Here is a 25,141-nt window from a genome sequence, read left to right as displayed (position 1 = left end):
GGTTCAGATGGAGGAGGCTGCCCAAAGAGTTTGGGCAGTCTCAAGCCTTTAAGACCAAACTGGATCAAGCCCTGCGCAACCTGGTCTGATCTCAGAATCAACCCTGCTGTGAGCAGGAGGTTGGATGAGAGACGTGCTGAGGTCCCTTCCCACAAGTGTTGTCCATGATACCAATATGGAGGTTGGGATTCAGTTCTCAAGTGCAGATGTCTAAAGCTGGGTACCTAGTCTATGCCATGGAAAAAGAGGTACTCCACCCTGTTTTAAGAAAGGATATGTGAATTAACCATGGGGGGTACCTCTCTCTCCCCATTGACCACATAAACACAACCTGCTTAGACTCGGACAACTAACTGAGATGTCACAGCATCTCAGTTAGTGAATGCCACCAGACCACTCACACCACCAGTGGAAGACCAATATCCATTTCCCCAGCTTGAGGGATTCACACCCAAACTTCTCTTCTTCCTAACCACCACGAAGGCAGTGCTATGGCAGCAGAACTTCATCCCTCCTCCCAAAACTCACATGCTGAGCACTGGAGACAGAGCGCACCTGGCAACCTGGGAGGAACCAATGCTGGTCCCAGTCCCTGATCCACAGATTATCTTTTTTTTGTTTGGTTTGACTTGAACGCAGTGACTATCTCATGCAAAATACATAAACAGATTTGCTCTTGCTGCATTATACCTGGCTCATTATTTATGGGTGGACTTTGCCTTTCCTCACATCAATAACTGCCATTCACATGAGCAGCTCCTTTGAAGGAAGGATTTACATGAGAATCAGCCTAGCAGGGCCAGGAGCCCAAATAACCCGTCTGCCAGCCCAGGGGCAGTCTCTGCTCAGGTGCTTTGTGAAGTACCACAAGCGCTACAGAAAGAAATGGATAATTATAATATGTGGCAGCTTCTGGGACACAGGGTGGTGGAGAGGAGGCTGGGACACCTGGCTTCTCCATTTGTTTTTGCTATCCAGTTACTTCGCGACTTCGCATTAGTTTATCCATCTTCTGTCTACTAAGACCACAAACTCTTTGGAGTGGGGACTGTCTCTTACAATGAAGCTGAAGAAAGAAATAAAGACAAATAAAGTAGGATTCCAGGATGAAAAATAAAAACAAAGCAAACGATATCCTAAGCAAGGCTCTGCTCAGCCACTGACGACTGACAGCATCACAAGATGAGTTGGCAAGATAAGAACCCGAGTTTTATTCTTTAAAGTCCCACATTTCTGTGTCAACAGTATTTTCTAAACAACTGACACTACCAGTTCCCCACTGAAACGTAACAACTGCAAGCCGAAAATCATCTGCCCATGCAAATGCTATGGATCTTTTCTTCTCCCTTCCCTCCCCCTTCTCTGTTCAAATATTTGTTCATCAGACTTCAGCACCGACAGCTGGAAGCATGCCACGCTGCCCCTCTAATATTTTATAGAGTACTGCATTTATTTGCAATTATATTCTCCCAGTAAAAAATATGCTGCTTCAATAAATCTTCCTCCAGTGAAATTTTATGTATTCTGGCTAGCTGTTTACTGCAGAATTTTTGTAATAAATTCTTCTCACTTGCAGCCTGACCTTTGTAATTTTCATAATACCAGAAAAAATGTATAGTCCTTCTGCAGAAGTACCTTCACAATTTGCTCACCTTTCCTTTCCTCTGTACTTTGCAGCAAACAGATGTCAGTGAGGACAGCTGCTGTACAAGCTCCCCAATACACTGACCTAGCGTCTTGAATGATGACACCTGAGCCTCGGGTCTGAGGGCAATCTTTTATACTTCTTTACAGAAAACACCTTCTTTTGGACTGAACACCAAGAAGATATCTACACTGCAAGCCTCAATCCAAAGATGTCTCCTGATCTACCATTAGGTCCATATTAAAGCTTCAGGCTCACTAAAAGGTGTAACTCACAGAATGTTTAAAATGCTTTTTATAGCCCACCAATCACTGAGGCTCTACTTACCATGCCACGTATAACCCAGGCTGGAAGACTTAAAGCAACCCGTTTCCTATCGTTTTCATATAGAAATGGGCAGAGGAGAAGGGGAGAGGAGGGAGGGACAGAGACTTTGGAGCCTGAAGATCAAATATACTGATAGTATGTGCACGTGCCCCTAGATTTGCACTCAGAGTTCATTTTTAAAAGCATTCACCGAGGCATTGGTAAATATTGCATTTGCACTAAAAAAAATGACAGGAGGGCAAATGGACAGTAACCACGAGGGCTTGTTTGCCTCAGCCTCAGTAATTCAGCTGGGTCTTTTGGCAAACTGGAGGAAGAGACATGATTTTAAAACTGTCCAGTGGAGCTAAGTTTTCAAAACTGTAATAATTTATTTAACTGTGTAATAATAACTAATATTTTCTATAACTGTGTAATAATTTATTTGCACACCCCCCAGAAGAAGCATTTTCTTGTATTCAGCTGGTTGGGGTTGAGAAATGAAACATGTTTGCTGACCACTGGGCTTTCAGTCAGACCCACTGAAATTACAGAGCAGATCAAGACACTTTTGCTGTCTGGGTGTGCCCCCATGAAAAATGCTTTTTCTTCACTGCAAAGTTTAAGAAAATTAGAAGTGTTTGTGTTAAAACCATGCAGAGTGGTGACTGCAACATTTTTCTATCCTCTTTCTAATTTCCATCATTCAAAGTTTCCCTCATTTCTGTCTCAAATTTAAATAATAGTCAAGTTAAAAAAAAAAAAAAAGCCTTTCTAGTACTACTTATTTTCTCCTCTTTCAGTGTCCAATTCTTCTTCTTGGACCTTCCGACATGGGATCTGTCTCTGCCTCTAAAGAAATGCATTGTTAATTGACTCTCTTTGTCCTTAAAATCTTGCCTTGGCAGTAAGAAAAGCCAGACCCTGGTATGCTATGACAACCGACCAAGATAAAACATATTGGTGAGCTATATGGACTTTATAGGGAATGCGTTCCCTTGCCAAGAAGAGACAAAAGGCTGAAGCATGGCTCAAATCATGCTACTGATACAAATGTTCTCATTTTGGCTCTTCTAGAGCACTTTCCTATGGGTCTCAAAGCATTTTATAATAAAAAGATGAGTTTTAGATGTAATAGATGGCAACCAGAGGCTTAGAAAACTGAAATCATTCAATTCTGGAAACAGCGTTCAGGGTTTACTAACACTACCTTAGATCATACTGCTTTCCAAAAAGCAAAATAATAAGTTTAATCATTAGGTTGTTCCACGTTTGTAACTTCTGATAAAGGAAATGGCATTTCTCACGGAAATCTTGGGGTTAATTTGTTACATGGATCCTCTGTGTCATGTTTTCTTTGGCAAACGATCAGTGAGCTCATTAATTTCTATATCTAACTTAGTTTCCGTTTCAAAGTACTATAAAACAGAAACAACCAGATGCTCATGCCAAAAAGTAAACATTAAAGAGAATGATAATATAAATGGTCCCTTTTTAAATTGATTCAGATACAACAGATCACAAAAGGCCATCTTAAAACCAAATGCTCTTAAAATAAAAGATTAAGACCTCCTTACCCTCTGCTTTGAGTAAGTATTTAAGCTAATGAGAGGTAGGAAATCAATGAGTGGATATTGAATTGCTATCTAGCCAGGCTTCAGACAGATTCTGGTAAACAAACACAAGCCTAAAAATAAATGTGTAGGGGAAATTTTTCAGGAAATTACACATTTATAAGCGGGGAGGGGGAAGGGTGGAAAGAGATACTGTAAAGGTAACTCGTGGAAGAGATCGCACTTAAGATTTTTTCATCTATTGGAAAATCAGCTATGCTTAGATCAGTATCCAGTTTAATAACTGAGACACATAATTGTCTATGCTGAATCTATGGGCTACATGCCATGCCCTTGGCTCACATCTGCACACTCATCTACAGATGGTATTTAAGACACTGGAGAGAGGAACTCAATTCTCAAGAAAAGCCAACATGGATGCAACTTACTGCAAGAGAAAAGTTCTAAATATCACTAATGCTTCTTGCTCCAAGACCTGCTCAAAGTTTCCTTTTGCTTTATTTTACATAACCAGTGGTTCCACTGAGGGGCTTTGGCGTTTTAGAGAAGAACCTGCACATACGCTATTACAGGAGAAAATCTAGATTTTGTAACAACACCTACTATCACTATTTTCAGTTTTGCAAAATTTTTCACTAAACTGAGAGTTTAGACACCCCAGAATTGTGCCACGCATTCATAACCTCACTAGTGCCATAGTAAAGTGCTGTTCTCCTGGGTTTGTGGCCACACGTCTCCAAAACAGCAGGACAGTTACTGTTGGCGTTTCCAGATACTGTCATATGCAATGCTCATCCATGCTCTTTTGGTATGTACAAAGACACACGACAGAATTTCTCTCATGATCCCTCTGGCAAACAGCAGTCACCTCCTTCCCCTCCGGACTGCGGGGTGTGTAGGAGGTTTACTGCTCCCAGCCCTGCTTCTTTGCCCAGCTTTGTATGCTCAGTGGCAGCGTGATGACATTGCCAAAAAGAACTAAGCCAAACCATGAAGCTTTTCATTTCATTTGGAAAGAGATGAGATCTGGTAACTTGCAGCAACGAATTCCATGCTTTTAATTCACATCCTGGGAAAATCCTATATACAATGGTCATGATCTCCAGGACAGATTTTTTTTGCAGCAGACACAGGGCATGAACTAGATCGTGCATTCAACGGGGAGCCAGTGCAAAGGGCAGAAGCAGAGGCAAAATGTTCTCAGGCTCACATTGCTAAGCAGGAAACCTGCTGGTCAGTATTGCTAGTGCACACAAAATTACGTCCTTTTTCAGCAAAAATAATGCAAAGAGGTGTCCTAAAGCTGCTAAATGACTTTTCATTGTGAATTTTGCCAGAGGCTCCCAAACCGCAGCCACAGTTTACAGCAGAGAGTACCAAGCTTTGTACCAAGTTTTCCGCCTCTGACACTATTGAGGGCACGTGACTCTCAGTTCACCATATGCACAACCAAGTACACAACCATGAACTACACACATCCATCCTGGCACTGCTGCCAGGGAACAGGAAAGAACCAGCAGAACATTTTTTTTTCAGCAACAAAAGGGGGAGCTGCATTAGGAGTGGCCCCAATTCCCACACCAGCCCTTCAGAGGGCACAGCCTCTTCTGTGCCCTTCATCTTCTCCGAACAGAAGTAACTTCTTGTCTATGCTTTATTTGATGGCAGAGATCAGCTTCTGTCTCCACACTCCTTGACTGCTGCCAGACTTGCAGCTCCGGTCTTTAATAAACTACTATTCTGCACACAATTTCAGAGAATCAGATAGAGAACAAAGAGGCTACCAAAGCAACAATAAAAATACAGATGGAGAAAACATTATAATGAATAATATTAGATTGGCCCTAAATTCAGAATTGGTGTCTCCTCAGCTTATAAAAAGTCCATTACTATGTGCTTCTTTCTGGGATGTGAGGCATGCAGTGTAACCCTTTCCATGTCAAGATAAACAAAGCAATAGGCTTCAGAAAACATCTGCTTTAAATCCAAGCACTTCCACAAAGTGTATTTTCTTGAAAGTTGAAAAAAAGTATTCTTATGCTTTTAAGATAGCTATACCCTGTTACAGACAAGTTAGGTAGGCCTTTAAGTACCAGCAGTGGATCAAGTTTTCTTTCAAATAAAAAGGGTGACCCTGTGTAAGCAGACATTTATTTTGCCCATGTGTGAGAAGGGCAGATGATTACACCATGCCTAAATGCAGAGTAATGTAACTTAGAAAGGGGAATCCAGTGGTTTTACAAGGAGATGGAAGTCGATTAATTTAGAAATTCTTCAACTGTGCTAGTAACCACGCAGACAGATACTGGAAATGCAATAAGCTGATGCTGTCATTGCAAAGTTTTACTTCCAGCTTTGCTTTTTCACAGAACTACGTGCAATTTAATCATATGAGCCCAAATACACCCTTCATTGCACCGTTTCCCAAAAAGGTATCAGAGCAATTGTGAGAGAGAACCAGGATAAGAGACCAACAAATACAAAACTAACTTATACCTCGGCTGACAGTCCCATGGAGGTCCAATCTTCCAGGCATCCCTACAGCTGGAGCATTTACCCAGGGCAGGGCATGGAGCAGCTCACTCGGGCGCTGCCAGAAACTGTGATCTGATACAGAAGTGGCTGCAGTCTCCCAAAGTGTGAGGGTGAAACATTGGCCAGGCACAGCATTGCTTAAAAAAGTGTCAGGAAAACTAAATGGAAGGGATTAAAGAGGAAAAAAAAAGATAGTAGGATAAATTGTTTGCAGGACACCAGCCCAGTTTTGTTGCTGGATTTTTGTTTTGGCAGCTGCACGTCCCAGGGATGCCTATTTACGGACAGATCTTACTTAAAGCTTCCGCAATGTTGTGTATAGAAGAAACAAGAACAACTCATGTCTCATGGACCCGTACTTATTTAGAAACCCAGAGGAAGTGAGCCACTTGTGCAGCTCCCAAGCTCCTGCTGTTTGGGTTTGATTTCTTTTTAAGATTGAACTCATCATTTGATTCTTTTAACTCAAGAAACATAATAAACACAGTTTCGCTTTTTTTTTCCCCAAGCAAGCAGTAAAAACAAATGGTAAAACTATAAAACATTGAAAACGTAAGCGAAGAGATTTTTAGTCCAGGAGGAGATAGCTACGGGCGAAAGCCATACCAAACGGGCTATATCCCAGCCTTATCCCTCCATGTCCCTGAGCCAGACAAGCAATGCTAGGGAAGCACTCTTCATTGGGTGCGCAGCAGCCACCGCTATTTACTGGTGGCATGCAGCTCCCATTGTGGGGACATCTTCATCATTGGGTTTTTCTCACTGCCTTGTACCCTCAGCTTCCTCGCTGGGACCTACAGGGACAGTGCCAGCAGTGGGTGGGTGACACCGTCCAATGAGAAGAGCACTGAGGCCATGCAGCAAACATCTTTTAGATATGCTCTGAAGTTGCATCCCTTCTAAATGGATGTGCCACCACTTGAAGACCTGTAGTTACTGGGGTCAAGGACAGCCGAGGAAAGGCACACTTCTCTCCAGTCAGCCCAGTCCCCATGCAAAGGTCCACCAACTTGCCAAGGCCGTGCTCTTGTATTGCAGTTATACTTCTGGTCTTCCCTTCCACACTGTCTATTTATATTTCTGGCCCCTCACCCGGCCAACTCTAAAGTCCTCCCTTCTTTGGGTAGACACCAACCCTAACAGCTACCGGTCCATGATGAGTCACCAAACCACTAACAACCTCCACAAACTTGAAAACATCACAACCAGTGACTTAAGCCCTGGTTAAAGCAGATCCTTTAGTTACGAATTAGTTACGAACACGAGTGGCCTTATCGCACTAGGTGGAAGTGCTTCTGGGCAGAAAATGGCTTCTCCAAGCTCAACTCACCTAGACGCAGGATGTGGAGTTTGCACTCCCAGCAACCGTTTTGAAGATCAAAGCAGCAGCGAGTCAGAGGGAGTCTGAGCCATACATTGTTCGCTTCCTATACTCTTACATAGAATTATGTAATGTCTTTAAGTGGTGTAATTATGGAGTCCAACCATGCATTTTTGTGGCTGAAGTGCAAGTATGCTTAATCGTGTAATTACATCTAAAAAAGAGATCCCATGACTAATTACATCCACAGGGCAGCAAGCAGCAAAAAGCTTCGTAGTGTAATATTAGGAATGAATTATGTGTCTGGTAGCTTTCCTCCTTCTTCAGAGCACAGCAGTGTAAAATACTACTGGCAGACCCCACATCTCCTGGTGCCTTCCACAGTGCCAGGATTATCACCATCAACAAGCCCATAAACAGCAAAACCTTCTGAATAACAACCGAGGCCAACTCACCTTGGTACTGCGCAGGAATGATCCCATTTCACCCCAAATGAGTCGGGATATGGCACTGTTGGGGTGTGAAGACTGTGATCAACCATCACGGTGCCACACAAGCAAGTTTATGGGTGACTGATGGGGTCTTCAGCCATGCCCCATGTGTCTCCTACCTGTTCAACTTCCCCATTTGCCATGTATCCACCTGAGGCTGATTGAAGCCATAGGGTGAATCCAAGGTGAAGACCTTGGCAAATGCTTGCCCAAGGCCAAGCGCCACCTGGGCTAGCCAGTGTTATACTGGCTACCAATCCCTCCATATAACAGTTGTAGGACGATTATCCTGGCTGGTCAACTAGGGTCACATCACAGACCATGTTACCTAAATCCAACTTCTGCCAAGCACCCCCACTACCCTCCCATCACTTCAAACCAACAACAGGAGAAATTGTCTCCAATCCATCTCTCCCTGCCAACCTTTCCCATCCCACGCCACTCATTAACTCAGGGCAGATGGGGATTTGGCCTTAGGCTACCCAGAAGCCATCTCCTCCAGCCCCATCAGTGAAACACTGGGAAACACAGAACTACCCAAAACATTGGTCTGAAGCCAAGGAAGTGCTACAGCATTCCTCAAATCCATTTGTCTTACTGCCTGAGATGGTGTTTTATTACTAGAGTGCTATGGCACCCTGAGATTTATGGGCAATGGTCTCACTCAGTCCCAGACAAAGGGAGAATGATTAACACCACCCTATTCCTTGATCCTACTCCCCTCTACTTTTGGCTCATTCTCCTCCACTTTCCTTCTTTATCCTCCTATTATAGCAATAGTGAAGTACCACCAGCACTTGTCTTTTTTTTCCAGACAGCCTTTAAGAGAGCAGAAAGCCTCTCTAAGATGGACACTTGCTGTCCCCAGCTCCAGCCCCAGGCTCCGACGTTCACCTCCACAGAGAGAGATCAGCTGTAGCTGTTAAAACTGAAATCTGCTTGGTTATATACCGGGAAATGCATTTTCACTTAATGTCCACAGCCTCCGCTCCCCTTGGTGCTACGCAGCTCAAATAACCCCGCTGCCCTTTTGTTTTGGGAAGGGTATTGAACTGCCCACAGTCAGGCCCAGAAAAGGCTCTTGCATTTTGGGGAGACCCAGCACATTTTCAGCTGGGCTGTCTGAAGAACAAGTGGGTCTGGTAAGTTGAGGAAAGCGTCTCGAAGAAATGAGGGTTAGGTGAAAACTGAGATCTTCTCAACTGATTACTTCAGATCAGGGCTGTTTTGCTGAGTAGCATTTTTACTGGTAACCTGAATATTGATTTTCTTTTTTTCTCTCAATAGGAGCAATGGGTGCTACTCTTCAGGGCTCCAGAGAATTAGTCGGGAAATGTGAAAAAACTTCCCCTGGGGATAGGAAGAAATTTGTCCAAGGTCAGGACACTCTGCTCCTCGCTGTGCTGGAGCTTCGTTATGCTGATGCCAAGCCAGGCAGCCATCAGAAGCACAGGACAGCCCAGGTGGGAGCACAGGACACATATGCTTTGGAGGAGCAAGGCAAGATTGGGTTTGGGATTCAAAAGGGAGAGGCAAAAAATACAGGTGCAATAGAAAGGGAGGAAAAATTTCAAAACATTTTTTTTTCCCAATATTTTCCCTGCTGATCTTGATCATAAGTAAATGCACAACCTTGATCTGAAGGTACTTCACTATCTGATGCCAAATAATTTTTTTTATGTTTAACTGGTTGGTGCCCACACTGTGTTTTGAGATTTTTAAATAAAGGGAGTTCCAAAACTCTGGAAAGAAAGCATCGTGGTAAATATTTTTGCTTTTTGAAAATACTAACTGCATATCTCTTCACACCGGCTATGAAGCAGCAAGAGGAGATAATAAATGTAGACATAAAGCCGATAGACAAGAACATACATGCTGAATATTTTGGAGCACTCAGCTGAGGATGAGTGGATGGTTAAGCACACAAATGAACTGGTCGCATTTCCAAAATGTGAAAATTCAGCTTGTGGATATTGATTTCCAGCCAAGCAAGGTTCACTCTATTCCCTAGTGCTTAGCTGCCTTTGAAGGTCTTTAAGAGCCTGTCCAGAAAACGTCTGCTTACTTCAGTGCTGTTTTAACCACAGGTTATTTCTTTAGTCTGAGATCAAATTAGCAACACGCTGACTCCAAAGAGATGCTTCAGGCTTCCCTGAGAGCCTGCCCCATTTTGCGTCCAGTATTGCTGTCCTGAGTACACGTTAACAACATGTAGCAGCATGCAGAAGGCGGCATTTCCAGCAAGGAGGAAAATTCCAGCCTTGGTATAGGAAGCTCTGAACTTATTAAAAAAATCGGGGTAAATTTAGGTCGTGCCTCTCCTCCATGCCAGGCTCCGAGGTCTCTGTTTGCACCAAGCTACATCCACAAGAGGCAGGAGCCTGGGAGCGGCTGAGACGGGCAGAGTGTTGGGGGAGCATCTGACAGGTCCTGGTAGGCTCAGCGGTGGGGGTGGGAAAGCCCGCATGGCTCCGCTGATGGGGTGTCAATAAAATGCTGTGACATTAAGCAGCACACTGGTGCGTAGGGTGGCAGACAGAGGCCAGCTCGAGGGCTAGGGCTTGAGAAGTGGTGATCAAAACAAGCCAGAAAACACAGCATCCTTCAGCTACGTGAAGTTTCCAAGGAAGCAAGAAACACCAGGTCTGGGCTTGTTGAATAGCCAGTAAAATCCTATCACCTGTGAGTGTTCCACAGAGTCAGTGTTCCCCAGTTCATGGCAGGGCTCCTCCACGTCTTCCCAGCCCATCCAGCCTCCGACCAGGAGGTCCTGCCCTATAGTGGATATGGTGCCACGTTGCGAGTCGCTCATTCCTCACCCCATCTGTGGCTGCCACTGAGAGACCCACAACCTACCCTAACCCAGACAGCACTGTCCACATCATGAGTCCAGCCCCACAACACAAGGTGGGGGCAACCAACAAGAGATGAAAGTTCATTCACCCTCGGGGTTTTGAGTCTTCAGTGGGATTTGTTACTAATCACAGAATAATTGTGGCTGGGAGGAAGCCCTGGAGGTCGCTAGTCTACCCCACCATGCAAAACATATCCAAATAGATCATGTGGCTCAGGGCCATGTCCAGCCAAATTTTGAACATTGCCAAGGTGGAGATCCCCCAGATGCTCTGGGCAACCTCCACCAGCATTTGATCACATTCACGGTAAAAAAATTTTTCCTGGAATCTAACTGGAATTTCCTAGGTCACAACTTGTACCTGTTGCTTCTAGTCCTGTCACCACACACCTCCGAGCAGAGTCAAGCCCCATCTTCTCTACACCCTCCCATTAGCTGCTTACAGACAGCAAAAAGTTCTTCCTTGAGTCATCTGTTCTCCAGGCTGAACAAGCACAGTCTTCTCAACTGCTCCTGGTGCCCCATGTGCTCTAGCCCCACACCACCTTAGTGGTCTCTGAGTTAATTAATGTTTTAGGGGGACATAGACATCTGGGGAGCGCAAAACTGCCATTTTCCCTATGGCAATCCTAGGGCACAGATGTGCACCCAGAAGCGAGGGACTTACTGCCTGGGGAGCTACAGCTGAGCTGCAGGAACCAGCCATGCGTGCTCACTTCTCCTCCCACAATGGGAAGTGAAACCAGCCAGATAAATCCTGAAACCACCATACAGCTGACAACGGCGAGTCGCTAAACTGTGGTAACACAGACACTTCTGGTCACGAGCCAGAAGCTGCAACATTTTTTTTATCCTAAACCAAACACAGCACTAGACCTCTTAAACAAGGACCAATCTGGGTAAAACTTCCCCCAAAAGCCTTTTTTTCTTTCCTGCAACCTTCGCTCTATCAGCTATCCAAGTGAAATTATTTTTCTGCCCCTTCTCCAGGGTCTACGGTTGGGTGGTGAACGTTGAAAACTAACACCAAGAAAGGGTGACTGTGTGCCAGGCAACTGTGAAGATACAGTCAGATAAAAGGTCTCCTCTGCTCAGAAAGGAAAGCTTTGGAGAGAGCAACCTGTAGCTACGGAGCCTTCTTCACTCACTAAAATTCAGAACAGCTGCAGCATTTCTTTAAAGCCTGTTTAGGCTTTCAATGAAAGCTCATGCAGCGCGTTGGGGATGTCAGGACTCACTATGTCAGGAGGACATGATGAAAGTTGATGTTGCTGCCCTCCAGAAACTAATGTGTCTTCATTTGCAGCACAAATGATAACGGGATGCCATTACTTAGAATGAATATTTTTTAAGATTAGCACCAAGTAATTATTTGCAGATATCAGTTGTTTTAATGCAGCAAGCGTGACAGAGTGGTTGTTGTTCATATAAGGAGAAAGAAGGGCGAGACAACCGCGCTATGCATCATGTAATTACAGCAGCAGGGCTAGGCCTTTTCTGTTGATGAAAATCTCCACAGTAATTCCAAAATGTGCTCAGTCAGTTTTTATTTATTACTGGCATGAGTGCAGTCTTTCTTAACGATTAGCAGAAAAATGTGAAAATAATTCACAACATCCACTTACTCTTTTATGTGTGACCATTAATGTGTCTGAACACTGATTTCTTTTTTATTCCCTCCATTTTTGAGATATAAGCGTATCTAAACACGCTGAATGGAGGCATTGAGAACACTAGGGGAGTACCTGGCTCAAAAGTTATACCAGGTTAATAAAAGTCCTTTTCTTAGTCTTGAAAATATCTGGAAAACAAAACATAATATTCGTTCTAGGAGTAAATTTCACTCGATCTTGCCACATTCAGACATATTACTCTGGGTCCTTGACTCTGAGATCATATATACGGATCGATGCAGAGCTGAACCTAGGACTTCTTGCATATGCAAAGGCAGGAGGAATAGGTACTTTATTTTTCATTTTACTGTTATTTTCTTTGGCTAACTGTTTGCACAGGCTTCACTGGGCTGGTTATTAACATTCAGTTTCCTTGCTAAAGGCATTCCACCCAGCCCAGATCTCCTCCAAAGCTACTATAAATGGATTTCATTCAGACCATGATATTGAGCCCTGCGTAATGAGCCAAAGATTTTAGTGGACAGAAGTTTTACAAAGCTCGGAGGGTTTAGTTCAGTGGTACACTGGCTCCTAGAGCAAGGCTGGCTTAAAAATGTGCTGTTCTCAAGCACTTGTTTCTATCCCCTTGCTCTCTCTTCCACGCTGGTCCAGCGATGGTGTAAACTGCTATTGCACTCTGCTGCAAAGATTTGGCTCTTTTTCAGGAGGTAGTGTTTACAGTGTTAGTTCTGCCTTGTGTGAGCCAGGAAAGTGGTCATCAAATACATGTTTGCTGATTTCTCTGTGCATCCTGTGTAATCTCCATAATTGATCTTTTTTTCTTTGCCTGGGATTCCTTTGGTCCGTTTCGTGTTTTGGTTTTGCATCGTTTCCTAAGAAAGAACAGCCAGATGCTGTTTATTTCCTTCCTGTAATTTTCAGTCTGTTGGAAATGACTGACACAGGGCTAATCCATTGCTAAATTCCCATTTAAAAACCTAAGGATGCTCTGAGTTTGTATAATCCTCTGAGCAGGAGTAAATTTTACTTTTCTAAACCCATGCTGGGCTGTAAAAGTCCCATCTCCATTTTGCCTAACGTAAAGCTATCGAGTTTCGCTATATGCTTCTTTCTTTTTTACAAGATATGTCATCATCAAGTCCTATATAATTAATAAACCCTGATCCTCAGTTAATAAAGAATAAGAGTACATGGATTTATAGATGGCTGGGTGTATGCTCCACTAGTTCTGGCTTTGGCAATCAGTTTGCTTCTGCTGCAATCCCTGCGATACCGTCACAGTTCATAAATACAAGAGGCGAGACTCCTTGTTGACCCACGCATTGTGACATGCCGCCAGTGCTCCATGCCATTGCTTCTCCCCATTACTTTGATGTATATTTCTCATTATTTCATAAGTAACACAAAAATTAAACTGAATCTGAGGCAGCAGGGAAATCAGTCTTCTCCAAAGAATCATTCCAGTTAAAAAATTCAATAAATCTTTAATCCATTCAGACACTGTATCAAAAAAGATTGTAACAAGAATGCACTTAAAGAGAAGGCAGAAAAAATATATTCCAAATGGCCAACATCTATGCTGTAATAATATTCTTCTTAATACATTCAGACAAGTGTTTTTAGGAAGACGGATGATGTCTAAATGTTCTTTCTTGATAATTTCTTGTGTGCTTTCAATTTTCTGGAGATAATTAGTCATTGTAACAGGAGCATTTAGACTTTTAAACACACATTTTTTCACTAAAAAATAATTCAGTCAGGCTGGTAATGTGATAACCCTTCTCTGATTAATTAAATTTTCAGCGTGAGGTGTTCTATAAAAGTACATCCAGAGACACAGTGTAACACCAAGCAGTCTTGTAGCTAATGCTGGGTCTTTGCAGATCTAAATGCTATCCTTGAGGCTGCCACACTTTGTGATTCTTGAGCTAAAATGTTCAACTTTGTATAATGAGAAACCCACATTCAGCCCTACGTACCCAAACGCCGGTTATCGACGTGCCTCACTCCAGGAACACAGGTTTGACAACCCCAATCCATTTTAAAGAGCCAGGAGTGAAACAAAGACGGCACCTAACCTGATCAATGATAGGCATGATATCAGACACTATTCCTCTGCTTCATTTAAAAGGTAATTCACGAACCCCTGAGGATTCAGCTGGAGTGAAGGCTTTCAGCAACTCATTAGCTGACAGCAGAACTTGGGGTAATTCACTTATATCCACCGAAAGAAGCTTGAGTATCCATGGGATTAAGCGGTAGTTGAGCAGTGGTTTTAAGGACAACCATCGTGCCCTCAAAACAGTGAACCCTGAGCTTGATGACCCAACAGCAGCTGCAAGACACATCTACTGTGTGCAAAGCTATGTCCTGCCTCACCCCCGAGCTCACATTCTACTCAGCAGAGAAAAAAGCACCTCATCTGACCCATCCCAACTAGCTCTGTTAGGATGGAAAATGCCACCCATGAGGTACCTGCTGCTTCTGACCTTCCCCAAAGGGAACACAAGATGACTAGTTCTCATGTAGGTATCTACCCATGCTTGGGCAGATGTATCTCATGCTAAGTCTCTGCAGGTCCCCAGGCCATTGCAGTAGGGCCACAGCTAACACGACAACTCTCCGATTAGGGAGCTGTAACATCCCCTTTTGCAGCCACACACCCCTCAGAGCAGAAATCAGAGTTATTTGTATGAGTAAGTTGCATTTACACTGCGGTTTCCTACTCTTCCCAAATGAGATGTAATGGGTTTAGGGGAAAAGAGCAATACCCAGAAACACACTTGTTGCCTTAGATCCCTGAATATCCACGGTCACACAACCTCAGCGTTTCTGTGCATGTCTTCATGACTGCCACCAGCCCAGCACCAAAGCATCCCAAAGGATACAGGGATGCGCTTTTATCTCTGGTTTTCAGAGGGAACTGAGGCTGGCGGGCTATGCCTGTGTCAGTAAGACTGAGTAGTACCAGTGGCATGAAGCAGCAGTGGCGCAGGCCAGGGACCATTCCCAAGGCACAGTCTGGATGACCATTTTTCCAACTTTTGCAGCATTTATAGCATCTTTCATGGAAACTTTGCAGCTACAGAGAGACCCTTATCTTTCCTGGCAAAGCTAGCACATTTTTCAGGAGCCCGCCTAGTGCAATATGTGGGTATTTTCTCTCTTTTCACCTTGACAGCTGCAAACTATCGCCCTCATTCCTGTTCCATTTATCCCACTGGGAACTCTTAGATTAAGTAACTCTTAGATAAGAGTGGGAAATTAGTCATCATAAACACGTGGGCCCAGTGAAGAACTCCAACTTTCAAACAGCAAAATAGCTTTTGCTGCAGTGCTAACACAGTGATGAACTCCACATCCACAACTCCTGATGAGATTGCTATTTTCTGTAGGGTAAAAAGCTTCCAATCAGCAAATAAGAGGTTCTCCCAGAAAAAGAGTTCCTGTTCATAAAGCCTGAAGAATTATTTTTGTCTTTCAAGATGACTAGGAGGTGCATAAAAAATCATTCACAGAACCTCTGTCTACCATGATTTTTGATCAGCTTTGTATTATTATGTGCATAGTCCCATTGGTTTCAGCAAGCACATGGCAGAGTCTGATCCTGATTAACCGCTCAGCACCAAGGATCTGAATTCACAGATTACCTGGTACTGCATCAAGGCCCATGGCATTTGGAAACTAAATTGGCTTCACACCTTTCTAACCTCAGCATTCTCCGCACAAAACTGTTTTCTAGCTGGAATCGTGAGCTCTTATGAAAAGACTTTGCACCTACCATCAGAGCGCTTCAGAGATATTAATTCGTTCAAGTTCGTAATGCTGCTGTGAGATAAGCGATGTTGTGATCCCCCATTTTATTGGCACGGAAATAGAGGCAATGACCAGTCATACTCTTTGGACACGGGAATGAGAGGGATCATTGCGAGAAACAGCAATAAAGCTAACATCTTCCAGCACCCAATCTGTGCCTTCAACCTTAATAAAATCTATCCCCTTTAAACGATGCAGCCGAAAGAAAGAAGATCGGTTTTGTTCTGATAACCCTCCTGCCTCTTTCACACGCCGGAGCCGCAGAACCACGTCTTGATTTTGTACCCACACAATATGCAAAACTCCCGATTGCTCAGCTCTCGGCACTTACGTGCCAACGCTGAAGAGCATCTCCTGTCGACTGGAACTGGTGTGTTATTGTTATTAATCATCTGTATATGCTACTGGTTCACAGGAACTATCTGGAGTATTTTATTTATATAAAGCATCACATTGCAAATGCCCCCTTTTCTCCGTGGCTGACCATCTCCTCTGGCTATACTTATATTTTTTTCCATTAAACAATCAGATTATACCTCTCATTCACCTATTTATTAAAAGTCTGCAGCAGAGAGACAGCAGTTTCTTGCTTCTGCAAACAAATGCTTCAATTAGAGAGTCTGCACCAAAAAAGACCAGGTTGTGAAACAGCAAGGAGGGATCGCACCGCAAAGTAATCCGCTGCTGAGATCATGTCTTATGGCCCTTATCTGTGCTCAGACAACGGGATATGGCAACGCTTTTCAGAGATCTCGGATGTTTAGCTCAAATAGTAAGGAACTGCACAGGTTTATCTTTGAATTGCTCCTACAAATCCCTGGGCTCGACCAATCCTTACCCCAGTGCCTCAGCCACATCACTGCTGTGAAAAATCACCTACATGCTTTGAGGCTAGAGGCCAAGTTTTGACTACTTTTGCTTAAGTGAGCTACTGGATGCGACCTGTCCTGCAGGAGACCCGAGGGAGGTCTGAGCCTGGAGAAGACCAGTGTGGGATCCAGCCATGCAGGACGCAGAGGTACCCCAAATTAGTCTGCTCCAGATGCAATTTAGCTACATCACCTTGGGTGCGTGCCACATCTGGCAAGCCCTTCTAGGGGCTGTAAGCAAACCAGTTCTGCTGGTGAGACTGGTGGCCCTGTGACACTTGAGTCTGTGGCATGGACAAGCCCTTAAAGCCTATGAATTATCAGGGCTCGAAGTGATGGTTTTACAATCAAGATCCTGCTCCCTTTGTGTACCCACGACTTTACAGTGCCAGAGCCCCTGGGGGCATCAGCATTCCCAAAAGCGTGAAACTCTCAACAAGGGGAAAATCTCTGTGCGGACAAGAAATGTTCCTGGTCAGCCTCCAAAGCAAACCCCGCATTTGCAGCGCAGAGTTACCACATGAGGATTTGGTTCTGTTTCAGTACAGTTATGTTATGCCAAAAGGGACGTTTGCTGACAGAAAGCAGCTCATGGAAATTCAGAAATAGAATAAAAGGAGGAATTCTGGTGTGTGTGCCCCAGCGAAGAGATGTGCATAATGAACAGCCTCTTGTCCTCAGGCTTTGGTGGGTTTGTGGTTGACTCTTTCCTGTGTTATACACAAATGGAATAACTAATGGCCCTGGGAGAACATCGAGGTCTTCCCCAGGCGCTCAGCTGACCTTGTTCAAGCCGTAAGCACTCTGGTTTGCACCGTTGCAGAGCGCCTCCAACAACAGAGCAAAATATCATCTGAGCCTACAGTACTCCAATAATTAACAGCAACGTATCTCTGAGTCCGTTACATCATATTATCTTATTTACTGTAAATGGATAATTGCAAAAGTGGAGAGCAGCTTCAGAGCTGAGGCTGCACTGAGGCTTCCACTTAAAGCAAGGGCTCAGCCTCTTGGGTGTTTAGTAATTTTATAATAAAACTCAAGATATTTCGTGGTTCCACTGTCAGTTGGAAATGAATGCAAGGCAGGAAATGAGGAAAGGTTTTGCTCCGACAGTCGATTTCTCTGAATTTTGCATGAGTGAAGCTAGAATAATTGGTCCAGAATTTATAATGCCATTGCAGAAGACTGTCTGCACTGTACTACAGGCAGTGAGCCTGTCCGCAGGGCACAGGAGAGAGAATCAGCCCCATTTTTCCCACAGACGCATGCTGCTGCCAGCCTGGAAAGCAAGGTCTCGTGCTGATCTGCTGCGTGGCTGACAGCGGTAAAGCATCTTCCATATGGCCTTCTGCTAACAGCTCCAGTGGTGAGTTTTTTGCAGCACGGACATCTGATTGCTACAAGCACAGTTGTGACCTCCAAATCATTGCACAAAGGCCATCAGCTTGGGATAGCTGCTGTCCCCTGCCAGCCCAGGGCTCGGTGCAATGATTTGAGGGACGAAAGGTTCGATACCCCAACCCCAGGCTCCCTTTGACTCGGCCCTTTGTCCCATGGATGTATCGATAAAACAAATGAACTGCGCTTCAGTGAATCGGCACAAATGCGCTATGCAAAGAAGCAGCTTGAAGCTCAAAGAGCAAAATTTGCAGCTAAAGACACTAATGACTCAGCCTGGTTACTCTGAACGTAGCTTTTGTGGGTGGTAAGAAATGGATGCAGGCACTGTAGAGCCTGGCAATGATGAAAAATAACCCAATACGCTACAAGTGTTTGTGCTTGATATGGAGAAAAACAGAATTTTTGCATATTTTTCCCACATTTCTGCAAGATTCAGTTATTATAGAGCCAAACTGATGAGAACTGAGGTTTACATTCTTTTGTTACAGGAATTCTTTTTATTTTTAAAAGTTGGGTTGAGTCAAATGGGGAGCAACTTGTAAAAGCAGCCTATAGGGTTGGAGTTGCCATTTTTCGTGTATTCTGAAAAAAACTATGCACTGAAATTCTACTGGACATTCACTATATGCTTTATACAGACAGCCCCTGGCCTGAGGAATTTGCAGAGCAAATAAATGCAAACAGAGCAAAATAAATGAGACGAGAAGGTCAGATGAATATGGGAAGATTAATGGGAGTGAGATGGGGGGAATGGTGCTAGTAGGAGGCAGCCGTATGGGAGGAAGGTAGAGCTAAGTCCTGGGGGTTGGAGGCAGGACAAGCAGATTTCAGTAAAAATACTGGAACCACAGGAGGAGCAAGAGATAGTTTTCTGAAGGACACTTTTCACTCTACACCTCTTCCCCCCAGCATGTGCTCCAAATGAACCAGACTTGTCCACGGACACGAGGACCTTCTCCTTTCTCCTAGCACTTGCGCATCAGCATCCTGTAGTGGTTGAGAGGGGCTGCACCAGCCCTGCGCAAAGCTCCGGGATTTCAGTTTATCTAGGATCTGCTATCAGGCAAAAGATTCCCTCAGTCTGCACATGGGCTACGGCACTGCGCAACCTGGCACATCCTTGTGCGCAGCCTGGAGCCGTCCCGGGCATCTCGGATGGGTCCCACAGAGCATCCCTTTAGCCACTGTAGCCCCTCAAAGGTGGTAACCATGGCCTCTATGGAAAGCTTGCCCAAGGAAGATCACAGAGCAAGGCCTCATTTTGTGATCCTTGGCTGTAAATTTACACTTTCCAAAGATATTCAAATCCCACTGAAAACATAAAGGAAAGACAGCTGAAAATTGCTGGCTGCTGAGTGATTGCAGTCTGAAAACTCCTCCATGTATAAAGGAGGGAAAATATTGTTCACTGCAAGCTTATGGATCTCACCAACCCACGGATGAGCAATTTCATGTTTCACAGACGAGTGCTCAGAAGCCCAGCAAGAAAATGACCCCTGTGCAAAAAAAAAAGAAAAAAAAAAACCCCACAAATACCTATTCAGTCAGTGCCAGGAGGGCTGTACGGGCTCGGTGCACTGATGTGTTTAACTGCTGCAGTGAAGCAAGAGCTGGCTCCTACTAAGTACTGGCAAAACACTTTCCCTGGTATCCACTTGTACTGCCAGAGCTCAGCGCAGAGGTTTCCATTTCCACTCCCGGGGGACGTGAGGGCGAGATGGGGCGTACAGCTGGGCCAACGCAGGGAGCTGGCACGCAGAGTCCCCGCCCTGCAGACAGAGATTATTTTCTTTTCCAACATATCTATAAAATTTGTTATGTGGGGACTTTTTTTTTTTATTTTATTTTTGCAATTGCATTTTGTATTAAAAATAGACCTTTCAATGACGTTACAGTACTCATTAGCAGAGGTTGTTAATAGCTTGCAGCATTTCAGGCATGACAAGGTTCGATGGAAGACTTAGTGTCCCCAGCACCCTGCCCAGGAGCCGGCACACGTGGACACATGGAGATGGTCTAATCCAGCTCTTGTCCATCAGGTAACTACCACCCACTTACTGCAGCCCGCTCCCATTCAGTGGGAATTTTGCCTTTTTCTTTGATAGGAAACACCGCCAGGCTACCAGTCTGGGTCTTCACGTCCCACGAAGCAGCAAGTGAGATAGTTCAATGAAAGAAAAAAAAAATGCCTTGTGGGAGGTTTGTGCCTCAGAGGGAAGGAGGAGATGCAGCCCTGGGGTATGAGATATCCCGCACCAGCCCTGTGACAGCGGTACAGAGGGGGAGCCCCCGGGCAACTCTCTGAGGTCTGATTGCAAACTCATGCCATTACAGATGACTGAGCAGCCTGCACTCAACTTACAGGATGTCATGTTGTTCTTGTGCCATGCTGGCTAGGAACAGCAGGAAGAGCAGGAACAGTCTCAGGGATCTGAACTTGGACGGGCAGGTTTAAACCGAGTAAAATTAACTTTGGACTGTAGATTAGGGATGAATGAGTCCTCCCTGGCACGCTGCAAGACGTAAGAGTCCCCCTGGGGAAGCATTAGGATCCCCCTCACTTGAGCGAATTTTGACTGCTTTGGACAAAACGATGGAGAATATTTTGCAGGGAACAAACCTGTGGGTGGAAGGGATGATCTCATAGGTCTTTTCCATCAGTGATTTCCAGGATTTTTGTGCCTCTGACATAAAACCCCAAAATAGCAACATTAGTCTAGGTCAAGATAACACTAAAAGCGTGTGTTTAGTTTTACATTTGGCCAGGAGTAGATGTGCTATACAGAGGTTTATGAGTCATTCCCAGACAGTATATACCGCCCTCAGAGTAAGCCCCGGGACAAGGGCTTTACATCAGGCTGATGGGAACCCAGGGCGTGCAACACGGTGACCACAGGTATAAATACCACCACAGACACTGCACAAGCAGGAAAACTCCTTGAGAAAATGAGAGTTTAGCAAAGCCTTCATGCCGCCATGCTCTCCCTCGATAACTGCTCCTACCATTTCTGACAGTTTTGGGAAAGCATGGGCATGTGCAAGGACTTGAGCCCCAACCTCATGGACCTGAGCGTGCCACCAGCCTGATTCCTGCATCCGACACCGGAGGCTTAGAAACACTCATGTTACAAATAACCTCATAAGCAAAGTCATGGGAAATGTGTGTGCACGTAACCTCACCTACGTCAGCTTAATCGCCTCTCCTCTCTGGCTAAGCTCATTTCCCAGCAATTGCCCCCAGTTAAGAGGACACCCATGGCCCCTACGAGAGCACGGCTGAGGAAAGGTGCCTTGTTGAACCATATGTTCAATGAACCGAACGGTTCATACGGCACCCTGACTGTATGTACAACAAATCGCTTTACTTTGCAGCACCTCACGTTATTTACCCACCGAATGGGGAACGATTCAGTTTTCCCATCTCGAAACGAGGGCATCAATACTTGTCTTTACCACCCACTGAAACTTAATGAAGGCAGGTCTCCAAAGCACTCAAGAAATCACCACAGCACATCACATAACAGTAGTCAGTGGAGAGCCGTGCCCCAGTGGATTGTGCATCGCAGGTCATTAACTAATCCCCTCCATATGTACAAATAACTCTTATTATTATGAAAGGAGTTACAGACACATCAAGGGAAAACCAGACCCCTCAGGGATCAGCAACCGCTGTCTCACTGCAGTCTTGTGGCTAATACAAATGACAAACATTAGGGGGGATTGAGGCGGATCAAACAAACCTAGCCTTCGAGTGCAGCCACCGAGAAAGCCAGAGAAAGCTCAGTGAGTTTTCTTAGATGTCGTGCAAATGCTGCCCCGAACGTGTGCAAATGCTGCCCTGAACATATACAAATGAGAAAAATGTTTATTGAAATAATTAATCCACAGAAAGCATGATAAAAATGCACTTTTACCATCTGGCTTCAGTCGGCGTGTTTATTACCAGGGGATTTGAGGCAGCGCCAGCACTGCCCACTCCTGTGATTCCTGGTCCTTTTCCGAATGCCCTGGCTCCCAGGGCCGGCCATCCCGCAAGGCTTTCTGAGAGGGGTGGGGGGTATGTAGGATGGGGTGCTGCTTTCTTTTCTTTGTTTTCAAATAAGTTTCGGACCTCCACTGAAAAAACTTTAAAGCATGGAAGTCTAAGTTCCATAACCTAGAATGTTAATTTGAATATTAAAAATTTAGATTTTTTTTTTTTTACATCTTGCAATTTTGAAGGCATGAGGATTGAGGATTGCCATAAAGAATGCCCTGATTCCTGGAAAAAACTTTTTTTTTTCTTTTTTTTTTCTTTTTTTTCTTTTTTCTTTTTGATAGAGAGGATCCTTACCAGCAAAATCTTTCTCAGTGGTCCAAAGTGTTTTGCTCTAGGCTTTTAGGCTGGATCCTAAGCTCGACAGGGCTCACATCTGAGTTCTGCTTGTAGTCCATCCCTTATCATTACATCTAAACATGATCTCACCTCCTACGGGCAGCGGTAGACTCACCACCATAGAGATACGGGGCTCATTTTCCTATCAGCTGTTTTGCGTTTCAATAGCCCACATATACAATATTGCATTTCCACCTAATGCTGACTCACTGGTTGACTTGTTTGCAGCCCCAGAGGCTCAGTACTAAACCCTCCCTGCTCCCTAATACCCCGATGCGGGAGAAGCCAGCACCCCCAGCACCCATGGCAGACGAGGAGGACACCCAACGAGACCCAACACTGATCTGGCAGCTTTGTCCCGGGCTGTCACTCGCTGACAGCCAGCAGACTTTACGTGCCACCGCAGCTCCTGCCTTTGAGTCACGCCTGTGCTTTACATACGACGTACAGGCTGATGCAAATTTATGTAACTGCACACCCATTGGGTTTAGTCACCCTCTCGTCATGGCATACCCACACGCACAACACAAACCCTTCTACGTGCTCCAGAAAATCAACACAGCCCTGGAAGTCAGGACTGGGGTCCAGCTCACCCCATCACAGACTATTTTTGCTGGGGATGAGAGGGTTAAGTTCAGAAATGGGCTGACTCCAAACATTCTCCAGATTGTTTTGACTGAGAGGAAAACAAGTATTCCTTAGAAAAGGGCCACCTCACTGTTTGCTAAATGACCTCTGTGAGAGATCTTAATCTGGTTTTTAATAGGTTCGGCAAAGAAATCTCATCTGTGGGGGCCATGGCCAAGCTGGAGAGGGAATTAAAAGCCACCTCATACGGACAGGCAGAGGTGTCTCTGGAGATCCTCCCACTTCTGGAGATACCGTAGTCTTTTCATTTATGAAATACATCCATCCGAGGGGACCTAAGCTTATCAACCACCATTCAGGTGAAGGTCTGCCAGACCTGTGGTTGCAATTCAGCAAGGGAAACACTCAGCAAAGCCAAATACTGAGTGATGGAGACTCCAGGACTTTTCTGTGTGCCCATCTCCCACCGCAAGCTCCAGGGCTGGGGAGACACCAGCCCCAGCCCTGCTGAGCAAAGCTCAGGCTCGGTACGGCACAACTTGTGTTGCACAAAACAGCACAGTTGAGTTTCTTTCTAAAAAGGGAAGAAAATATTTTTCTTCCAAGATCCTATGTAACACTTCCTCTACTGAATGCACATTTCAAGCTCCTGACTTAGTGTAAATCTGCTCAGCTCCACAGGAAACAGGAGTGCTACGCTGGCTGGCACCAGCCTCTTCTGTCTTGGGGAAACCAAGGTTGGGTAATTATAATTTGCCTAATTAAACTCTCCTTATTCTTCCATTGGAAGATTAAGTTTTTCATCTCTTGCCGCAACCTAGAGATAAGCAGAGCAGTGCTAAACATCTGCCTCCAGCACGCTGGGCTGAATTCCCATGCCGGACAAAGCAAGTCTTGCACATAGTCTGGGACGAGTGTAGCCATCAGATTCAATTCTAGATCCTATGATCACATTTCCAATTCTGTGTCGCTACATGTGGTTCCTCTGCAGTCTTAAGAGACTACCAATTAATTAAACAGTCCCCCCACGCTATCCCTGCCCACTGCGCCTGGGCCAGAGGTACTATTTCATTTTACACCCTGGGCACCAAGGCATAAAGAAACTCAGATTTGCTGTATCCCCTCATAGGATTTCAGAGTATAAATCCTATGGATTCATGTTGGTGCTCCCAGCTCCTGTGAATTCTTCAGTCCCACGAGGCCTTTTCTCAGTGTGTTCAACTGAATTCACGGCGGAGCCACCACCAATGTCCAAGTCAGTCAAAACCTGGGCCTGATAAGTAATGACAGAACTGCCTCCAAAAGTGAAGTTAGATGAGTAAGGAGCATCCACAGTGGAAGGCTCTATATAAATAGATAATGTGACACATTGCTTTCTGGACAGTGACAATCCTTCTCCATAGTTAGGACATGGTTAGAAGATGGGGGGTTGCACTGTTTGCTGCATCCCCTGCTTTTGAGGCAGAGCCTGCAGCTCTCCGCAGAGCCGCGGTGGGGTGGCCTCTGCAGATGTGGGGGGCTTTGCACGGGAACAGCTGCTTGGGTGAGCAGAGGACCCCATCCCCACAGTGAAAATCAAACCGGCCTCCCCCTCCCTGCCAGAGCCGAACACACATCCTAGATTTGAAGCACGCTGCGCTCTTCAAACTCTCATTTGTACGGCTGTTTCCCAAAATAGAGCCACCATGACGCATTCCTGAGCGCAGGGCCCTGGTGTTATTTCCGTCAC

The 25,141-nt window shown here is 44.9% G+C and overlaps 1 protein-coding gene across 2 annotated transcripts in view; it reads right to left on the bottom strand.

Moving 5' to 3' along the window:
* CAMK1D (calcium/calmodulin dependent protein kinase ID) overlaps positions 1 to 25,141 on the bottom strand; it is a 226,330-nt gene that overhangs the window by 165,871 nt on the left and 35,318 nt on the right. The gene's annotated exons all lie outside the window — the stretch shown is intronic.

The sequence above is a fragment of the Mycteria americana genome, chromosome 1, assembly GCF_035582795.1.
Source record: "Mycteria americana isolate JAX WOST 10 ecotype Jacksonville Zoo and Gardens chromosome 1, USCA_MyAme_1.0, whole genome shotgun sequence".
Taxonomy (NCBI): Eukaryota; Metazoa; Chordata; class Aves; order Ciconiiformes; family Ciconiidae; genus Mycteria; species Mycteria americana.
Note: the sequence above shows the minus strand (reverse complement) of the source record. Positions and strands in the feature narration are given on the sequence as shown.